We start from the raw sequence: 19227 nt of genomic DNA, 5'->3' as shown, positions 1-19227 counted from the left end.
CTCTGCATGTTAATTGAATAAGGAGGCATCATTGACCGTTCAATGTTTCGGGAACCGCTACCCTCTCCCTCGTTGGCATTCAAGCCGTATCAGCGTAAATGCGTGTCAAAAAGAGACTAGTTAGTAGTAGTATCAATATTGTGCACCGCGACCAAGGCAGAGAGGAAAACAAGAGAACTTAATACTCCCTCTGTCTAGGTGTATAAGTCATCTTAGGTTGTGCACCACGACTATGGCGGAGCGGAAAATGAGAGAACTTCATACTCCCTCCATCTAGGTGTATAAGTCATCTTAGGTTGTGCACCACGACTAAGGCGGAGCGGAAAACGAGAGAACTTATTTTTTTTGCTAATTAATAGCGTTGCATGCAATGAACTAGCCACTGCATGTCGTGTTTGGTAGTCTCAATTCATTGAAAGCATGCACGGCCCACATCTCTTATTGGTTGATATATCACGAAACAAGAAACGAGGTGGGAGTTAATGTACCATGCCTAAGTGTTTTGGGATTATTTGGTTTTCGTAAGGTGACTTATACACCTAGACGGAGGGAGTACTCCCTCCGTTCCTAAATATTTACGGTGTAGATTCACTCATTTTGCTCTGTATGTACTCATTTACGGTGTAGTCACTTGTTGAAATCTCTAGAAAGACAAATATTTAGGAACAGAGGGAGTATTTGCTAATTAGTAATACCATTGCATGCAATGAACTGACCGTTGCATGCCGTGTTAGGTACTACATCCCACGTCTCTCATTGGTTGATTCCTATTCATGTCTACAAACAAGAAACGTGGTCGGGTTTGTTTTGAGATTATTTGATTTTCGTAACATTACTATAACTAGCAATCGCCACAATAACTGTAAGATCTGCATCAGACGGTGGCACCTATTGGACGCAAACAGCAATAGAGAAGAATTGCCACAAAACTGCCACACCACGCCCCACCCCTACACAAAAGACTGCCACGCGAGTGTTTGCAACTGCCACGTTCGGGTTGCGCTTGGCTCTTCGCCTCTTCGAGAAGTTGAACAATGATGTTACTACTTGTACAGTATCGAATCAACTGTTGCATGTCCGTCCACCGCGTGCGGGGGGGATAGCTTGTTGTAGTAAGCAAAAGCATCTCCTCGTCTGTGAGCCACTGCGCGCATGGGCGAGGGAGAGGGTGTACTAGTAGTAATCAAGCTTCTCCTGGTTGTACGAGTTGACGCGACACATCATAGCACTGGCCCCATATGCTTGCCTCTAAACTTGGCTAAAAGACCCGCAGTGTACAATATTTGCTGCAACCTCTAACATTTACCCCACCACAAATTCAAATATATATTCCTCTCTTGACCAGATCAGCATGCAAAATACAATCGCCAGGATGACAGGTAGGGCCAGAAGATTATTTTAATCAAAAAATGCTTCGAGACGGCCTCATAGCATGGAGCCGACTCCAACGATTATGTGGAGAGAGTATCATATACTAGTATCATGCATATGATACTAGTGTATACTACCTCCATAGTGCATAGTATCATAGCGTAGTATCATAGATGATCATATTTATTGCCAAGCATGATACGGTATCTACCAATGTTATTACTCTAACCCTCTCTCCTCTTTAATTACCTGCCACATAAGCATGTTTACTAGTCACAAGTGCATGATACCGGTTATGTTACCCCCACTATGCCCAGCATTAAGCTTAGAGCCATGGTACATACACGCTATCCTAGACTAGTTACTACTACCTCCCCTACACATGAAACTGCCACACGAGCGTTCGGGTTGCGCTTGGCTCTTCAAGAAGTCATACTTGATGGTACTACTACAGTATGCTTCTAGCCATTTGACACCGAATGAACTGCTGCATGTCCACCATGTGCGGGAGGGAGAGCGTGTAGCGAAACCTTCTCCTAGTCCTGTGAGCCACCATGCTCATGGACGAGGAAGAGGGCATCATAACCAAGCTTCTCGTTGTTGTACGAGTTGACGCGACACATCAAAGCAGTGCACTCGATATATTTCAATAATTTGCGTTTATCGATGCATTAATTACAATGCATGCATTCATGTCGTCACTTTCCTTTTGATACTTGCATGTGTTGATTTAATGCGCCTTAAAGTATGAACATGTGATGGTAAAACTTTCTAATGCCCCGGCCCTAAAGCGAGAGATGGTGGTGCATGAAGAGGGCGAGATCATGCCGACGGAATAGGACCGGACAACGGAGGTCTCTATAGACCTCAAATTGATCCACTACCCCTTCTTCCTCCACCACTTGAAGCCCCCAGCGTACGAGGTTTGAATACACCTCGCCCGTTCGGCTGATCGAGCAAGGTGCAGGTTTTCTTGATTGATGTGATGTTCGATTGATTTGTGCAGTGTAAGGGAGGGCACATGGCCTATGCGAACTGTCGCAGCGAGCACCCCGGGAACCAGCAGAAGTGCCAGAAGTACGAGTGTGGCGGTGGCTTCGACGTGCACAACACGGCGATGGACGGCGTCCTCTCCTCGGTGAGGGCGGAGTGCCCGCAGAAAGGCTGTGGGCTCGACGTCACTTACCACAAGCTCGCCGATCACCAGAGCATGTGTCCGCTCGCGCCTTGCAAATGCCCCGTGACCGTCTGCGGCTACGAAGGCCCAACGCCGGCGCTCGCCCACCACGTCAGCACCGTGCATCCCATGCCCGTGCACAGGATCCAGTACAGCAAGGTGCTCCAGCTGCGGGTGCTGGTGTCGGAGTCGTGGCGCTTGCTGTTCGCGGAGGAGGACATGCACACATTCTAAGTAAAAGAAGCGTGCGCGATGGTAATAACGAGCGCGCACAATTGATGGAACAAGACGTGTGCTAACATCGTCTATTGCGGTGCACCCTAGGGTGCAAACGCCACGTACGCGGCCGAAAACGCGTGCCCATGTTACGCCATCTGGGAATAGTGCCGGTTTGTGACTAAGATTGCCAAAGGTTGCCACACCTAAGGTTAGGCAAGTTTGACCAACTTAGGTGAGTGTTTGGTTCAAGCCACACCTTAGGGAAGCCAAACTAGTGCCCCACATGACATAACACACAAAATGTGGCAAGATTCCCTTAGGCTTGCCAACTTCTGGCTCTCATTTTGAAGAACTAACCTTCGGAAAGTTTGGCAACATTGGATGGCAAAGTGTGGCATTGCTAGGCCTAAAACCAAACAGCCCCTAGAACCGTCAATAAATTTGAGCTTGCATCCCGTCACATTCCAAATTACTACCACGCTATATTTAATTGCAAACCTATTCACACCGATCAAAACCTAAACGGTTTCCCACTTAGGAGTGGATTAGTACTCGATTATAAACACTACCTACTCCAAGATTACTGAGCATTTCTCCTCAACTCCTCATCCACAAAACAAACAAGTCTTTCATCGTCGTTCCCTTGCGTCTGCCATGGCCCGCATGAGTTCTGGGTCGAGAGATTACTACCAGGGAGAGGCGAGCATAGAAGCGGAAGCACGAGAGATGTCCCTCCTCGCCGCGAAAGCAGCCAACATGTCCCTCCACATCGCTGTAGCAGCACAGAGGTCCCTCCACGTCGCCGAAGCAGTGCAGAGGTCCCACCGCATCGTTGATGCAGCAGACTGGTCCGGCCGTGCCGCGGAAGCAGCAGAGATGTCCCATCACGCCGCGAATACAGCAGGGAGGTCCTCCCACACTGCGGCGGCCTGGCAAAATGTCTCGCGGGTAGGCAGGACTCTCACAGGCACATGTGCGCTATGCTTGATGGCCTGATGGGTCGGATCTCCGGCTGGATGAAGCTGTAGGACAAGATGAATGCCTTGTTTGAAAATGCTACCGCCGTCATCCTGGGACTAGGGGAGGACAAGGCGAAGCTCCGTACCGAGCGCGACCTACTGAGGGCGAAGATCGCCGAAAGGGCGAAGCAGGCGGAGGAGACTGCTTCCTTGTTGAAGAGGATGGGCGTCATCATCAAGAAACTTATGGACGAGAATGTCATGCTCCGCTTCGAGCACAAAAGGCTGGTGGAGAAATCCGTGGATGCGGCCAAGCAGCTTATTAAGGACATGAAACCGATGAAAGAGATCATCGCCGCTCGCCGCGAGAACTAGTCTCTGTGACCTGCAGCACATCAAGAAAGTAGAGATCAGTGAGCCAAATCATTTTATGCGTCTTCCTTCTTCTTTTGCCCTTGTGTATTTCGGGCGTAGCCACATGTGGCTTTTTAAATTATCTTCCTAAATATGCAAGACAATTATTATCCACTGTCATCATCCTTATATATTCACCAGTCTTGCTATAAGTCACAGTAGATGCTATATAGGTCCGTCGGATCTTACATCAAGATCCGTGCAAAATTTTCTTTTCTCTCTCTTAAATCTCGGTCGAGTGAGACATGGCCACGCCATTAAACAGGGGCTCGGGCGCCATTAATGGAGACCTTGGGAGAGAGTTGGGCGGCAGATGGAGGTCAAAGGACTCTCCTTCCAATAAGCACGCGCAGGGGTCTGATCGCACGCCTCCTATACTCAAATAGCTACCCCGCATGACACATCCTAGCCAATAAAAAAGGGGACGCATGAAGGCACATAAATGGTAACTAGAACGCCCACGGTTTCAATAATACTTGTGTTTCCGATTGTAACGTGATACTTTATCGTTTCGCACACAAAGGTGACACGTCCCCTCTCAGAAGGACGAGCCTTCTTGAGAGAAGCTCCGGTTTGCAAGAAGCTTGTACCAAAACTTGTTCCCATTCGGCCAAATTTTTTACCACAGCATGTTAGTGCCATGACATGACACCATGCCAAGTTTCATGATTTTTAGTCGTGTTTTGGATTTACAAGAATTTAAAAACCAAGTTTCTCAATGTTCTCAGTCGAGGCACGACGCTCAGATGTTTGAATTTCATTCCCATTTCTTGAATGTGACCTAGAAATTCACCCGAGAACACACATGTTATTTTTTCAACCAACTTTGGTGCACTGGAGCATGTGCTTGTAGTTCAAATTTGAATTATGCACATTAAATGACCAAAAACTCAATTAATGTATAAAAAAGGCCAAACGAACCCGGAATAATTCCAAAATTTAACACGACACCCATATGTTCTATGTTGCCTCTATAAGAAAATCAAGGGGGGCATCGTATATCATTTCGCACACAAAGGTGACACGTTCCCTCTCAGAAGCACGAGCCTTCTTGAGAGAAGCTCCGGTTTGCAAGAAGCTTATACTAAAACTTGTTCCAATTCGGCCAAAAAATTTACCACAGCATGTTAGTGCCATGACATGACACCATGCCAAGTTTCATGATTTTCAGGCGAGTTTTGGATTTACAGGAATTTAAAAACCAAGTTTCTCAATGTTCTCGGCTGAGCCACAACGCCCAGATGTTTGAATTTCATTCCCATTTCTTCCATGGGACCTCGAAATTCACCCAAGGATAGACATGTGATTTTTCAACCAACTTTGGTGCACCGGAGCATGTGCTTGCAGTTCAAATTTGAATAATGCACATTAAATTACCAGAAACTTAATTAATGTATAAAAAGGCCAAATGAACCCGGAATAATTCCAAAATTTAACAGGGCACTCATATAGTTCTATGTTGCCTCTGTAAACAAAATCAGGGGGGAGGCAGCGTATATCGTTTCACACACAAAGGTGACACCTTCCCTCTCGGAACCATGAGGCTTCTTGAGAGAAGCTCTGGTTTGCAAGAAGCTTATACCAAAACTTGTCCCAATTCGGCCAAAATTTATACATGTGAAAACAGGGTTTAGATTATCCTGAACATCTCGCTACCTAGACCAATGTACAGTGATTTGAATTCAACATAAAATGAGTACAAATATTTGAATTAGAGATCGTATGGTACATATAGTTCATATTGAAATATGATTACTACTATATGCATGTTTTCTGTTATCAAGGTAATATTTAAATGATGGTATAACCTGACAACAGTCGTATTCAAATAAGGAAAATTGATTCAAATTTAGTCCATATTGTAGACTATAATATATATATATATTCATAGGGTGGAGTAAAATGTTCATATAAGATGGAAGATCAAAATGTAGGACTACATCCATTATAAACCGCAAGATCACCTAACGATATATTTGAATTCAACATAACGTGGATTCAAAAATTGAAATTCGAGATCCTGGCATTTGTAATCATATAAAAAGGGACATAACTCTTTCTTGTGGTGGGAATTGATTTGTTTTTTGTTGTTGTTGAGGGAAGTGCGAATTGATTTGGTACTGTCTAGGCTAATCTTGTTCTCTCGATTTTTTTTTACATTTTTCATGTACTTTTTTCAATGGCATTTATAGCAATATAGTAAAAGGGGACATGACTCTCTTGTGTATTGTATGAATTGTCTTTTTTGTACACGTTAAGTTTGTTCTGCCGAATATGGAATCCGTGCCTTGTTATCCTGAAATTTTCAAGCTCGAGTATCTTTTGTCTCTTCTGATATGAAACTCCCATCGCTTCAACCCGCGCCGCGCCTTGTTATCCCGAAATTTCGACGCGCGTGAAAACTCCCTCCTCATCCGAAATAGGTCTCGTGGCCTAGACACGCGAAATCCCCCTTCTACCCCTCAGCCAGAAAATGCCGCCTCGACGTTGCGTGGTCAAAACCGATGATGGTACGTTCGTAACTTACCCCACATTTTGGACAAGCGCGTCCCTAAGCCATGGCTCCCCTCTACCTTCCCCTTCGCCCCCCATTCGTACACCGAGGCCGCCAAAACCCATGAAACCCCACGCTCCTACGTCGGCCTCCCAACCGCCGCCCAGCCGGAGACTCTTCCCCGACGACGTCGTCCACAACAACAGCTCGACGTCCCTCATCAACCGCACAGGATGAGGATCCATCATCGATCTTGTCGTCCCGCCGGATCAGCCGCCCCATCCTCCACCTCCAAGGAGCTGCCCTGACATTCGCCTCATCTATCGCGCCAGCTCCATCCCCACAACGCCGTCTTGACCTGCTCCACTGAAACCTCAGCACCCACACCAAATCCTCTGATGAAGCCGAGGCCTACTCGGCGCCACCAAGGAGGTTGTACACTCATCACTGCATTTTACCTTTTATTCGATCTCACGGGGCTGCCGGTGCTCGATACCGAGCAGCCATGGCGGGTCTCCATCGACGGTGCCGTCGCCGGCCACTTCCTCCACGACGTCTCTCCCCCATGTCGGTGCTTCCTCGGCGGCTACTTCCACACCAGCACTAGTTGTTGCTGCTCTGTCTCTCTCTCACACTGGTGCTGATGCTGCTCCGGCTCCATTCTTGTTGTTGGTCGCACTGCTGCACTGCTCTTGCTTTCGTTCGTGCTGCTGCTTTGCTCTGCTATTGTTGTCGGTTGCGCTGCTGCTCCGGTCTTGCTCTCGTTCATGCTGCTGCTCCACTCTTGCTCTCGTTTGTGCTACTGCTCTGCTCTTGCTCTCGCTCGCTCGCGCTGCTGCTGCTGCATGACCTGCGGCAGCTATAGGAGTTGCTGCTTTAGCACTCGCTCATGGTGCTGTTGCACGATCTGCTCTCTACTAGTGCGTTCCTTGCTCGAGTGGCTGCTGACTTAGATCATTGCTTCTCTGCTACCAGTGCTCGAACGCCCTAAACTTCTATTGCAGTGCTCTGCTACTAGTTCAATCAGTTTCGTCAGTAAAATTCAGTTTTGACAGTAAAATTCAGTCTCGACTATAGAGTTCAGTTTCTTCAGTTAAGTTCAGAGCCAACGGTGTTTACAACATCTGTCGAAGCGGCTGTGGCGCGGCTGATGCATTTTACATCTAGCACTTTTTCGTGATGTATTTTACATCATCTATTGCAGATGCTATTAGACTCCCACTTCAGATTAACGTTGTCTGTCTTGTCCTGCTTCAGCCTCGCCGTCGTACACCTCACCGGAGATGCTCCAACGACGAAACCGTCCATCACAACATGATGAGGACATCCCAACCATGGGCACCACACCACCAATCATCATCAGTTCAATCACAAGAAGCCACGCAATGCAAATACATGATCAAGTGAATGCTAACTTAAGTCTATCCTTTGACCTTGAAAACATGGTTGTACCTTCACCTCCTTTGTTGTTGGTTGAACTCAGGTGCGATATCGAAGAAGGCCAAACACATTTCAGTCCGTGCAAAACAATGTTTATGGTGAAGAAACAAAGTTAGGAATTCATGAAGAAATGAGTTGTCTACTGAACAAACATTTTTCCAATTCTGACAAAACAATGTTTTGCACGAGTTGGATATCCCAACTTGCGGAAGGTTCCCAGAACTCGAGTTTGCTGCTGAAGGAAACATTTTTCGACTCCAGTGAACAATGTTTGGTCGGGAACTACCAACCACCTCCAACGAGAGTTTTCCAGAAGCTACCTCATTAAGTCTCTAAGCAATTTAGTCAAACCAAAGCTAGTTCTTTTTCACACTATCCGGGGGTTGTCCTGATTATAAATAGGTTAGCTCTTCCCTTTGTTGGGGACTTTTGCCATTTCTATCAAACACCAAAGACATAGACTCCTCCTGAGATTGGAGAGCTCTTATTATCCTTATTCTCGTGATTCCTTGAGAAATTGCTCCTAATTCGTGCTCCACAACTAGATCGTGTTGTGTGAGTTAGAGTTCGTGGTTTCCCTGGCAGATTGCACCTATCCTGTGCTCCACGACTTGAGCGTGGTTGTATGGGGTAGTATTGCAGGTTGTGGATCGGCGAATGTTCGAATTGCAAGCTTCGGTGAGCATCCTCCTCGTCGGGTCATAATATCTTATTTTTCGTTTTCGGCTACTTGCAGTTAGTTATCCCCATCCATTATCGATCCTACGCCGTGAAGATCGGACTTCCCCTTGTACACCCTCTTCTCTGAAGACGGTGTCGTATCCTCTGGTATTCAGAGCAAGGTTTACACGGTAGGATCTGTATCTTTGTTCCTAGATCTATCCTTTTTAGTTTGCTTTTTCCCCATCCTAGAGTCCAAAGCCAAAAAGCCGCAAAAATTCCAAGCCTTTGTTTGCTGAGATCTAGTTGTTTGCTTTCCTCTTTGTGCTTGCACCAAGTTCTATCCAAAGTTGCTGTTGTCTTTCTTTGAGTCTTGTTGTTGGATCTATTGTGTTGCAAAAAAGAGAGAGAAAAAAGCAAAAACAAAGAGTAAAAAAAGAAGCAAAAAAAAGGAGAGAAGAGAAAGTGTTGAGTAAGCGTGCAATCATATTTAGTTTGGTGAGAAATTTTAGAAGTTGAAGTGGCAAGTGTTGCAGCTCAAATGTGGTGCAAGGATCTACAATTTTTTCTTGTTCATTTGGTTTGCATCGATTGGATCTCAGTACTAGCCCTCCTCATTTTACCCCACCCAGATCCACCTAGAAACCGTCAACTTCCTTCCTTTCATTCGCCCATCCACTCCTGATTTTCTACCACCGCACAGCCACCAAGGAATCATTAGAATTTGGGTAAGCAAGAAGGTGAGCTTAGTGTTTTCCACATATATATTTCTTTTGTCCACTTGTTTCCGAGGGTTAATGTGACAGGATCCAACTCGAGTGTACATGGACATCAACATGTGGCTGATGATCTCCGAAAAACTCGCGCGGCTGTGCCGATCCTCGAGGAGATCCGACTGTATGGACCCGATGAGATAAAAACAGCTCCCTCTCCTAGGCGACTCCCTCTCCTAGGTGACCACCGCCGGTGGCCACCCTTCCTGCCACTGGCCACTCCGGCAGTGGCAGCCACTACATAGTCATGGAGAGTCTCCTCCATTGGGACTTCTCTCCGGGCTTGGCGATTGAATCTCAGGTACGTGACAAGTTTGGGTCCACGGTGCATTTCTCTTCGGCCAACCCTAGATCCTCCAAGGAATTCTTCCTTGTCGTCTCATTCTCTTCGGCATCATTCACTTTGATAGAGGAATCAGTGGCCCTTGCTCTCCAATCTTGCATTGGTGGTCTCAGTTCGAGTTTTAGGGTTTTGCGGCTAAGTGATCGCCGTTTCCGGTTCTCGGTAGCCTCAAATCATGTGGGACACTTTATCTATGGGCTTAAGGATCGGATTTGGCCAGATTTCATTTTTCATTTTCATCTCTTTCGTGGAGAAATTGACTCGGGTTTTGATCGCTCGGAGATTGGTTGGCATGCTGATAGTTTTCTTCCTGAGGTGGGTTTTCGTTCTTTAGCTGTTAAATCTAAATGGCTTCAAGATCAGCAAAGAAATATTGATCAGCAGAGACTGGGTGTTCAAATCCCTGTGCCTATGCGATGTGATGATCAAAATTCCTCGCCGGAGTTGAGCCTAAGCCCGAGTCCGGCCGCTGAAGGCATCTCTTTTGGAAAGTTCAATTTGCCGATCATTTCGGATCCGGAGCTGAATATCCGGCTGGGTGATTTTATTTGTATTCACAAGGATAATCTGCACTCAGTTATGCCTTCCTTCAAGGGATCTCATTTGAGGGAGTTCTACTAGAATTCCATCTCGGATGAAAAGTTATATCATATTATGGATGTTTGGCAAGCTGGCTATTCTGATGCCGATGTTTCATCTATGGTCCAGATCAAGGATGTGCCAACTCAGGAATATATTGATTCTCATTTGCTGAAATGCTTAAATTGCACACGTCATGGCCATCTTGCTTCAGACTGCCCAGGTATCTTTTGCCAACGTTGCATTCGTCCCATCGATCAATGTTTATGTCCTGAATACCAGTATGATCTGATAGATACATGCATATTGGGCCATAAGCTACCTACCCACCAAGCGTGTAAACAACGCGACCATCCTACCTCTAGTTGTCCTGGGCTTAAGAGGTGTAGATTCTGTAGTCTACTGGGTCATATATCTTGCCATGGAGGTTGGAATGGGCCAATTTATTGTTGGCGACCCAAGAGCTTCAAACAAACTTTGCCTTTTTTGGGGGAACGGAAGGGTATCAGCCACCCAGGATGGCGGGATATACATGGTAAAAATCAGGATCGGGTCTGGAAAGTGAAACAGAAAATCCCGTGTACAAGTGACGTGGCTAGCCCTCATTGCTTGTCGATACGATTCCCTCCCCCCGCAGTTGTCAACTCCACCGCCTTGGGGCCCCAATCAGACGCAGTCCTCCCAGTTGCGTGCACCTCCCCTTCCTCCCCTATTCTTGCCTCGCCCTCCCCTGCTCCAAACACACCTGAGCCCTCAAAAAACCCTAGTGATGCCACCATGGCGAACTTTCCGGTCCGCCCTTTCGCCTTCACCCCCGTCGGAGCACACATTGAGCGCGGGCCAGATCACCGGCTGCAGAGGAGCACTATGGTTGTGGATGAGCCGCCTCTGAACCACGAAAGGTACGCTCTGATTGAGATCACCCCCAAGTGCCAGATCATCAGAAGAGGTATTGGTTAGAGGAAGTTTGTCCGATCATTAGGCATGATCTGGAGTATCAGATTGAGGATGAGTTTGTCTATCCAATTGTAGTAGGCTGTGTTGCTTTTCTTGATGTTCAGAGCAGAGATGAGGCTATTAGAGAGGGGCCGCATGCTTTAACTGAGGATTCTTATTTTACTTTAATCCCCCATGATGAAGGGATTAACATGAGAATGCCTGCTTTTGAGTATGAAGTTTGGATTTTGATGCTTGCTTTTCCTATGGATTACATGACTGAACATTATGTTCATAAGGCGGTTTCTAGGTTTGGTAAGCTGCTGGCTTGGCCAAGACCGAACGAGAACAAAGCTAGAGTTCTTGTTAAATGCCACATCAAAGATGTTGCGGGAGTTCCTCATAGTCTGCTTGTCACCAAAGTTGGAATGTTGCCGGGTCTGGGTCGTTCTTGGTCCGTCCATGTATATGTGCTGAATGGCAGAAACACAGTGCCGGGTCTGCAAGGGACTGAAGATACTCCACCACTCCTGAATGCGTCTCTACATCCGCACACTCTGCCATACTATACTATCATGCAACAAGCCAGGATTAATGAGATGGAGGCCCAACAAGCGGCTAACGAAGCTGCCTGGAATGGCAATGAGCAAGCCCAGGATCAGGTGCAAGACAATGGCTAGAGTGCCTGGCCAGTTTTACCCCCTCCGTACACAGGTTTCAGCTTCAGAACTTACTTTGAGTATGATGGACCGTCTTTGATGGATGGTGTGTCACAAGAGCACAATCTGGTGGACAATCTGTCTGATGCTTGGTACGAATACTCTTATGTGGAGGATTTAGCTGACAGTTTCATCAATGGTGCTCCTTCTGTTGTTCATGCTTTTGTCAGAGCTGGAGGCTCTATAACTGCTATGTTCATCGCTATTGACAATGAATTGCTTTCGTGGATGGGTGGCATGCTCAAGAGGATCTATACCCGCTCTATATTACCACCTCTGTCTCCCAGGACAACATGTTTCCCACTCAACCCATTCGCTGTTATTCAGTTTCAGCTTGACCGGGTGTGCATGGCTCTGCTCGCCCAAGTGATGCCGGAATCTGATATATTTGGTCGCATCTTCAGTTCAACTTTTAGTGTGGGCAAGGTGTTTGTTCTGTCTGCTTCGCTCGAAGGTTTAAACTCTGCGATGCCAGTTCTGGAGGAACCACTGCATGTCCCCCCGGCGATTCTGGATGTGCCTGACTGTGTGGATCATGCTGTGGTCCCGATTGGTCGTATGATGCTCAATGATCAGGCCCATGTGGGCACTGTTCTTCTTCGTCGAAGTGCCCGATCAAACAAATACGATGGGTTCAGGGTCCCTCCCATTACTGACAAGAGAGCTACAATGTCCAAGGTCAAGCCTAGGAAGGATCCATCTCTTCCTGGCCTCACCACTAGCGGCACACCTAGCGTTGGGAGATATGACAAGGTATCTGATGCTGTCCCACCTCCTACTTCTATCCATGCTATTCAGTCCATTGGGACTAATATGTGCGGTGTTCATCCGAGCCAATTAAGCGCAAGGAAGCTGCTTTCTATCCAAGGTGGGCAGAAGAGCGAGGCCATAGATTCCGATGCAGCTTAAAGCGTGGAAAGTTCTCTGCTGGAATGTACGAGGGATCAACTCAGACAATAAACAGCTGGTGTTGCGTAATGCTATCAGTAGTAGTGGTTGTTCAGTTATTTGTTTATAAGAAACTAAGCGTGCTACCTTTGATGCTGCTTTTGTTAAACTTTTCTGTCCTAAAAAATTCGATAAGTTTGAGGTGGTGCCCTCTCAGGGGGGCCTCTGGTGGTTTAATTGTGTTGTGGGACAGCTCTGTGTTCTCTGGCAATGTGTTTTGCTCTGAATCTTTTGCTTTGGGCATTCAGTTTACTTCTATGCCAACAGCCAGGTCTTGGAAACTTATTAATGTGTATGGGCCATGCGATGGGCCAGGCAGAGTTGCTTTCACCTCATGGCTGTTTGATCTGGATATACCTGATGATGAGGACTGGTTAATTTGTGGTGATTTCAATTACATTAGAGCGCCTGATAATCACAACAAACCGGGTGGTGATGCTAATGATATGCTTACTTTTAACGATTTCATTCACTCAGAGGCGCTGGTTGAGCTACCAATTAAGGGAAGACAGTACACGTGGAGTAACATGCAGACTGATCCTTTGCTTGAACAAATTGATTGGTTCTTCACCTCGTCCAACTGGACTTCTAATTATCCTAACACCATAGTGGGACCCCTTCCCAAGCCAGTGTCTGATCACACGCTATGTATGATTTTGATTGAAACCTCGGTCCCTAAAAGTAAGGTGTTTAGGATTGAAAACTTCCGGATATCCCACCCAGGATTCTTTGATCTGGTACAATCCACCTGGGAGAAATACTGCTATGCACCCAATTCGGCTAAACTGTTGTGTAAGAAGTTTAAGAACTTAAGATATGCTCTTAAACGTTGGAGTAAGCAGATTTCTCGGTTGAACCTGTGTATCGAGAACTCCAACTGGGCTCTTCTGGAACTTGATAATATCGAGGAGAAAAGACCTCTCACAATACCTGAAGCCAACTTTAGGTTGATTCTCAAAAATCATTTGGTAACCCTTCTCGGTTACAAACGAGAATATTGGAAAAAGAGGTACATTGTCCGTTGGTTTACTTGTGGAGGTGATAACACCAAATTTTTTCATTCTGCAGCGTCTGAAAGATACCGTAAAAATTCCATAGCTTGGCTTAAACTTCAGGATGGTACGGTGGTGACTGACCATATGGGTAAAGCAAAAGAACTTTTTGACACTTACAGGTAGAGATTGGGCAAGAAAGGGGAATATGAAATGAAGTTTGATCTGGAGGGCCTGGAGGAGCTAACCACACCCTTCACACACGATGAGATTGATAGGGTCGTTCGTGAGATGCCATCTGATAGAGCCTCAGGTCTCGATGGATTCAATGGCTGCTTTCTGAAATCATGTTGGCACATCATCAAAGAAGATTTCTACAGGCTGTGCAAAGACTTCTATGAAGGTGTCATTGATCTTCAGAGCCTAAACTCGGGATTTATAACACTCATCCCAAAAACCCAGTCACCGGAGACTGCTAATGATTTCAGGCCCATCACGTTACTTAACTGTTGTTTGAAACTGATAAGTAAGTTGCTGGCTAACCCCTTGCAGAAACTTGTGCTCAAGATCATTCATCGGAACCAGTACGGATTCCTCAAAGGGAGATCGATCCAAGACTGCTTGGCCTGGGCCTTTGAGTACATTCACCAATGCCAAGCATCGGGAAGAGCTTGTTGTATTCTGAAACTAGACTTCGTGAAGGCATTTGATACCATCCAACATGAACCAATGATTGAGATCATGCATCATATGGGTTTTGATGAGAAGTGGTTGGGGTGGATCAAATGTATTTTTGCCTCCGGAAGCTCTTCGGTGCTGCTTAATGGCGCCCCAGGAAAACAGTTTGACTGCCTCTGTGCGGTGCGACAAGCAGATCCACTGTCGCCTTTGATCTTTGTTCTTGTAGCGGATCTATTACAGTCAGCGATTAATGATGCCAGTCGGACAGGTTTGCTACAGTTGCCCCTGCCCACTTCTGACAGTAACTATCCTGTAATTCAGTATGCTCACGACATGATCGCTGTCCTCCCAAGCGCAAGTGTTTAAAACTATTCTGGTAGACTACGCGAAGTCGGTGGGCCTTAAGATCAACTTTCACAAGTCAACCTTGGTTCCCATCAATCTTGATCATTTGCAGGCGGTGGAAATTGCAGCCATTTTTGGTTGCTCTATTGGCATCGTGCCGTTTACGTACCTGGGCCTGCCCATGGGCACCACACGACCGAGTGTGACCGACTTGATGCTGCTGGTGACCTCGGTTCAGAGGAGAGTCCCGGCAGCAGCTTCGCTCCTGGATTACGGCTCCAACTAACACTGCTCAACTCGGTGGTCACCTCTCTAGCCATTTACGCCATGTGCTCCATCAAGATAAACCCTAAGATCATCGAGCACCTTGATAAGCTGCGCAGGTCATGTCTTTGGGTGAGAAAATCAGATGATGGGTATAAAGGCAGCTCGCTGGCAGCATGGGGAATGGTATGCAAACCTAAGAGCAAGGGCGGTCTGGGGATCATTGATCTTAAGACCCAAAACCAAGGGCTACTATTGAAACAGCTTCACAAATTCTATAAAAAATGTGATGTTCCTTGGGCCAGCTTGATCTGGGACACCTACTATGTGGGCAAAATACCTCATGCCTCTGACCCGTGTGGATCTTTCTGGTGGAGAGACCTCATGCAACTATCTGACATATATAGAGGTGTCACAAAATCGAAGGTAGTGGCAGGGGACACGATCCTGTTTTGGAAAGATAAATGGAAGCTTGAGGTTTTTCAAGACAAGTACCCGAGAGCTTTTTCCTTTGCCAAGGAGCCAGATATCTCAGTGAGGCATCTCTTGTCTTCAGAGCAATTGGGTGATGTGTTCCACCTGCCTCTATCTTTGGAGGCTAGGAGTGAGGTTGCTGGGCTGCAGTCAGAGACCTTGGATACTTCACTGGCTGATGGCAAGGATGTGTGGTCTTGTGATTGGGGGCGGAGATGCGTTTGGATCCTCACAATACTATGCCCACTGTTTCAGCCAGATACAAGTTGATGAGGCATTCGGCTAGATCTGGAAAACCAAATGTACAATGCAGTGGAAGGTATTCTTGTGGTTGCTGATGGCTGATAGATTGAACACTAGAAATATGCTCCGGAGAAGACATTACAAAGTCCGGAACGATGACTACACCTGCCTTCTCTGCCACCACCCGCCTGAGGAAGACATGGTTCACCTCTTCTTTACCTGCCCCTTCAGTCAGAGATGCTGGGATGCTTTGGGGATACAATGGCCAAATGACACTGACTGGTTCAGAATGCTGCATGAGGGCAAGGCCAGATGGGCTCGTCCGATGTTCTTGGAAGTTTTTGAAGTGGCAGCTTGGGGGATCTGGAAGGAGAGGAATCATAAACACTTCAGAGGAATCCAACCTTCGTTTGAATCTTGGAGGAACAGATTCAAGCTGGACTTTGCCATGCTGGTTCATAGATCAAAGCAAGAGCAGGGCCCTTACATTTTATCCATGCTAGCTCGCTTCAATTTTTTATCTTCTGGTTGTATTAGTCACTATACCTAACCCCTCCCCCCCTCTCATTATGTAAATTGTAAAGTGCTGGACACTCTAACCCCCATAATTTTGTTTTATTAATATAAAAGGCAGTGAGAGAATCTCACTGTCATCAGTTCTCAAAAAAATTATCGAGGAGAGTATAACTGCAGCTATGCGAAGGATGTTGGGAGCCCGTTGATACGTCCATTTTGCATCATGCTTTTATATCGATATTTATTGCATTATGGGCTGTTATTACACATTATGTCACAATAACTATGCCTTTTCTCTCTTATTTTACAAGGTTTACATGAAGAGGGAGGATGCCGGCAGCTGCAATTCTGGGCTGGAAAAGGAGCAAATATTAGAGACCTATTCTGCACAACTCCAAAAGTCCTGAAACTCCATGAAAGTCGGTTTTGGAATATATTGAAAATATTGGGCGAAGAAAGCACCAGAGGGGGGCCACCCACTGTCCACGAGGGTGGAGGGCGCGCCCTACCCCCTGGGCGCGCCCCCTGCCTCGTGGGCCACCTGGAAGCCCCCTGATGCCCATCTTCTAGTATAAGGTGTCTTTTGCCCTGGAAAAAATTAGAAGGAAGCTTTCGGGATGAAGCGCTGCCGTCTCGAGGCGGAACCTTGGCAGAACGAATCTAGGGCTCCGGCGGAGTTGTTCTGCTGGGGAAACATCCCTCCGGGAGGGGGAAATCATCACCATCGTCATCACCATCGATCCTCTCATCGGGAGTGGGTCAATCTCCATCAACATCTTCACCAGCACCATCTCCTCTCAAACCCTAGTTCATCTCTTGTATCCGATCTTTGTCTCAAAACCTCATATTTGTACCTATGGGTTGCTAGTAGTGTTGATTACTCCTTGTAGTTGATGCTAGTTGGTTTATTCAGTGGAAGATTATATGTTCAGATCCTTTATGCATATTAATACCCCTCTGATTATGAACATGAATATGATTTGTGAGTAGTTACGTTTGTTCCTGCGGACATGGGAGAAGTCTTGTTATAAGTAGTCATGTGAATTTGGTATTCGTTCAATATTTTGATGAGATGTATGTTGTCTTTCCTCTAGTGGTGTTATGTGAACATCGACTACATGGCACTTCACCATTGTTTGGGCCTAGAGGAAGGCATTGGGAAGTAATAAGTATATGCGTTGTTTCGTAAGGGGCTGATTCGGATCCATATGTTTCATGCTATGGTTAGGTATACCTTAATTCTTCTTTCATAGTTGTGGATGCTTGCGAAGGGGGTTAATCATAAGTGTAATGCTTGTCCAAGGAAGGGAAGTACCCAAGCACCGGTCCACCCACATATCAAATTATCAAAGTAACGAACGCGAATCATATGAGCATGATGAAAACTAGCTTGACGATAATTCCCATGTGTCCTCGGGAGCGCTTTCCTTTATATAAGACTTTGTCCAGGCTTGTCCTTTGATGCAAAAAGGATTGCGACACCTTGCTGAGCCTTGTTTACTTTTGTTACTTTTTACCCTTTATGAATTACCTTATCAAAAACTATCTGTTACCGATAATTTCAGTGCTTGCAGAGAATACCTTACTGAAAACTGCTTGTCATTTCCTTCTGCTCCTCGTTGGGTTCGACACTCTTACTTATCAAAAGGACTACGATAGATCCCCTATACTCTTGGGTCATCAAGACTCTTTTCTGGCACTGTTGCTGGGGAGTGAAGCGCCTTTGGTAGGTGGAATTTGGTAAGGAAAAAATTATATAGTGTGCTGAAATTTACTCTCACTTGTTACTATGGAAAATAATCCTTTGAGGGGCTTGTTCGGGGTATCTTCACCCCGACCTATAGAGAAAAGAGTTGCTCCTCAACCTACTGAACCTACTAAAATGTTTACTTTGAAATTCCTTCGGGTATGATAGAGAAACTGCTAGCTAATCCTTTTACAGGAGATGGAACATTACATCTTGATATGCACCTAATCTATGTGGATGAAGTTTGTGGATTATTTAAGCTTACAGGTATGCCCGAGGATGTTATCAGGAAGAAGGTCTTCCCTTTATCTTTTAAGGGAAAGGCATTGACATGGTTTAGGCTATGTGATGATATTGGATCATGGAACTACAACCGATTGAAATTGGAATTTCATCAGAAGTTTTATCCTATGCATCTGGTTCATCGTGATCGTAATTATATATATAATTTTGGCCTCGCGAAGGAGAAAGTATCACTCAAGCTTGGGGGAGGCTTAAGTCAATGTTATATTCATGCCCCAATCATGAGCTCTCAAGAGAAATTATTATTCAAAAAATTTATGCTCGGCTTTCTCTCAATAATTGCTCCATGCTCAATACTTCTTATACTGGTTCTTTTATGATGAAGACTATTGAATTCAGATGGGATTTATTGGAAAGAATTAAACGCTACTCTGAAGATTGGGAACTCGACGAAGGTAAGGAGTCAGGTATAACACCTAAGTTTGATTGTGTTAAATCTTTTATGGATACCGAAGCTTTTTCGTGAATTTAGCACTAAATATGGACTTGACTCTGAGATAGTAGCTTCTTTCTGTGAATCATTTGCTACTCATGTTGATCTCCCTAAGGAGAAGTGATTTAAATATCATCCTCCCATTGAAGTAAAAGTAGTTGAACCTATTAAAGTTTAAGATAAAAGACTATCACTTA

Source organism: Triticum aestivum, chromosome 2D, assembly GCF_018294505.1.
Source record: "Triticum aestivum cultivar Chinese Spring chromosome 2D, IWGSC CS RefSeq v2.1, whole genome shotgun sequence".
Taxonomy (NCBI): Eukaryota; Viridiplantae; Streptophyta; class Magnoliopsida; order Poales; family Poaceae; genus Triticum; species Triticum aestivum.
This window is presented reverse-complemented; position numbering follows the sequence as displayed.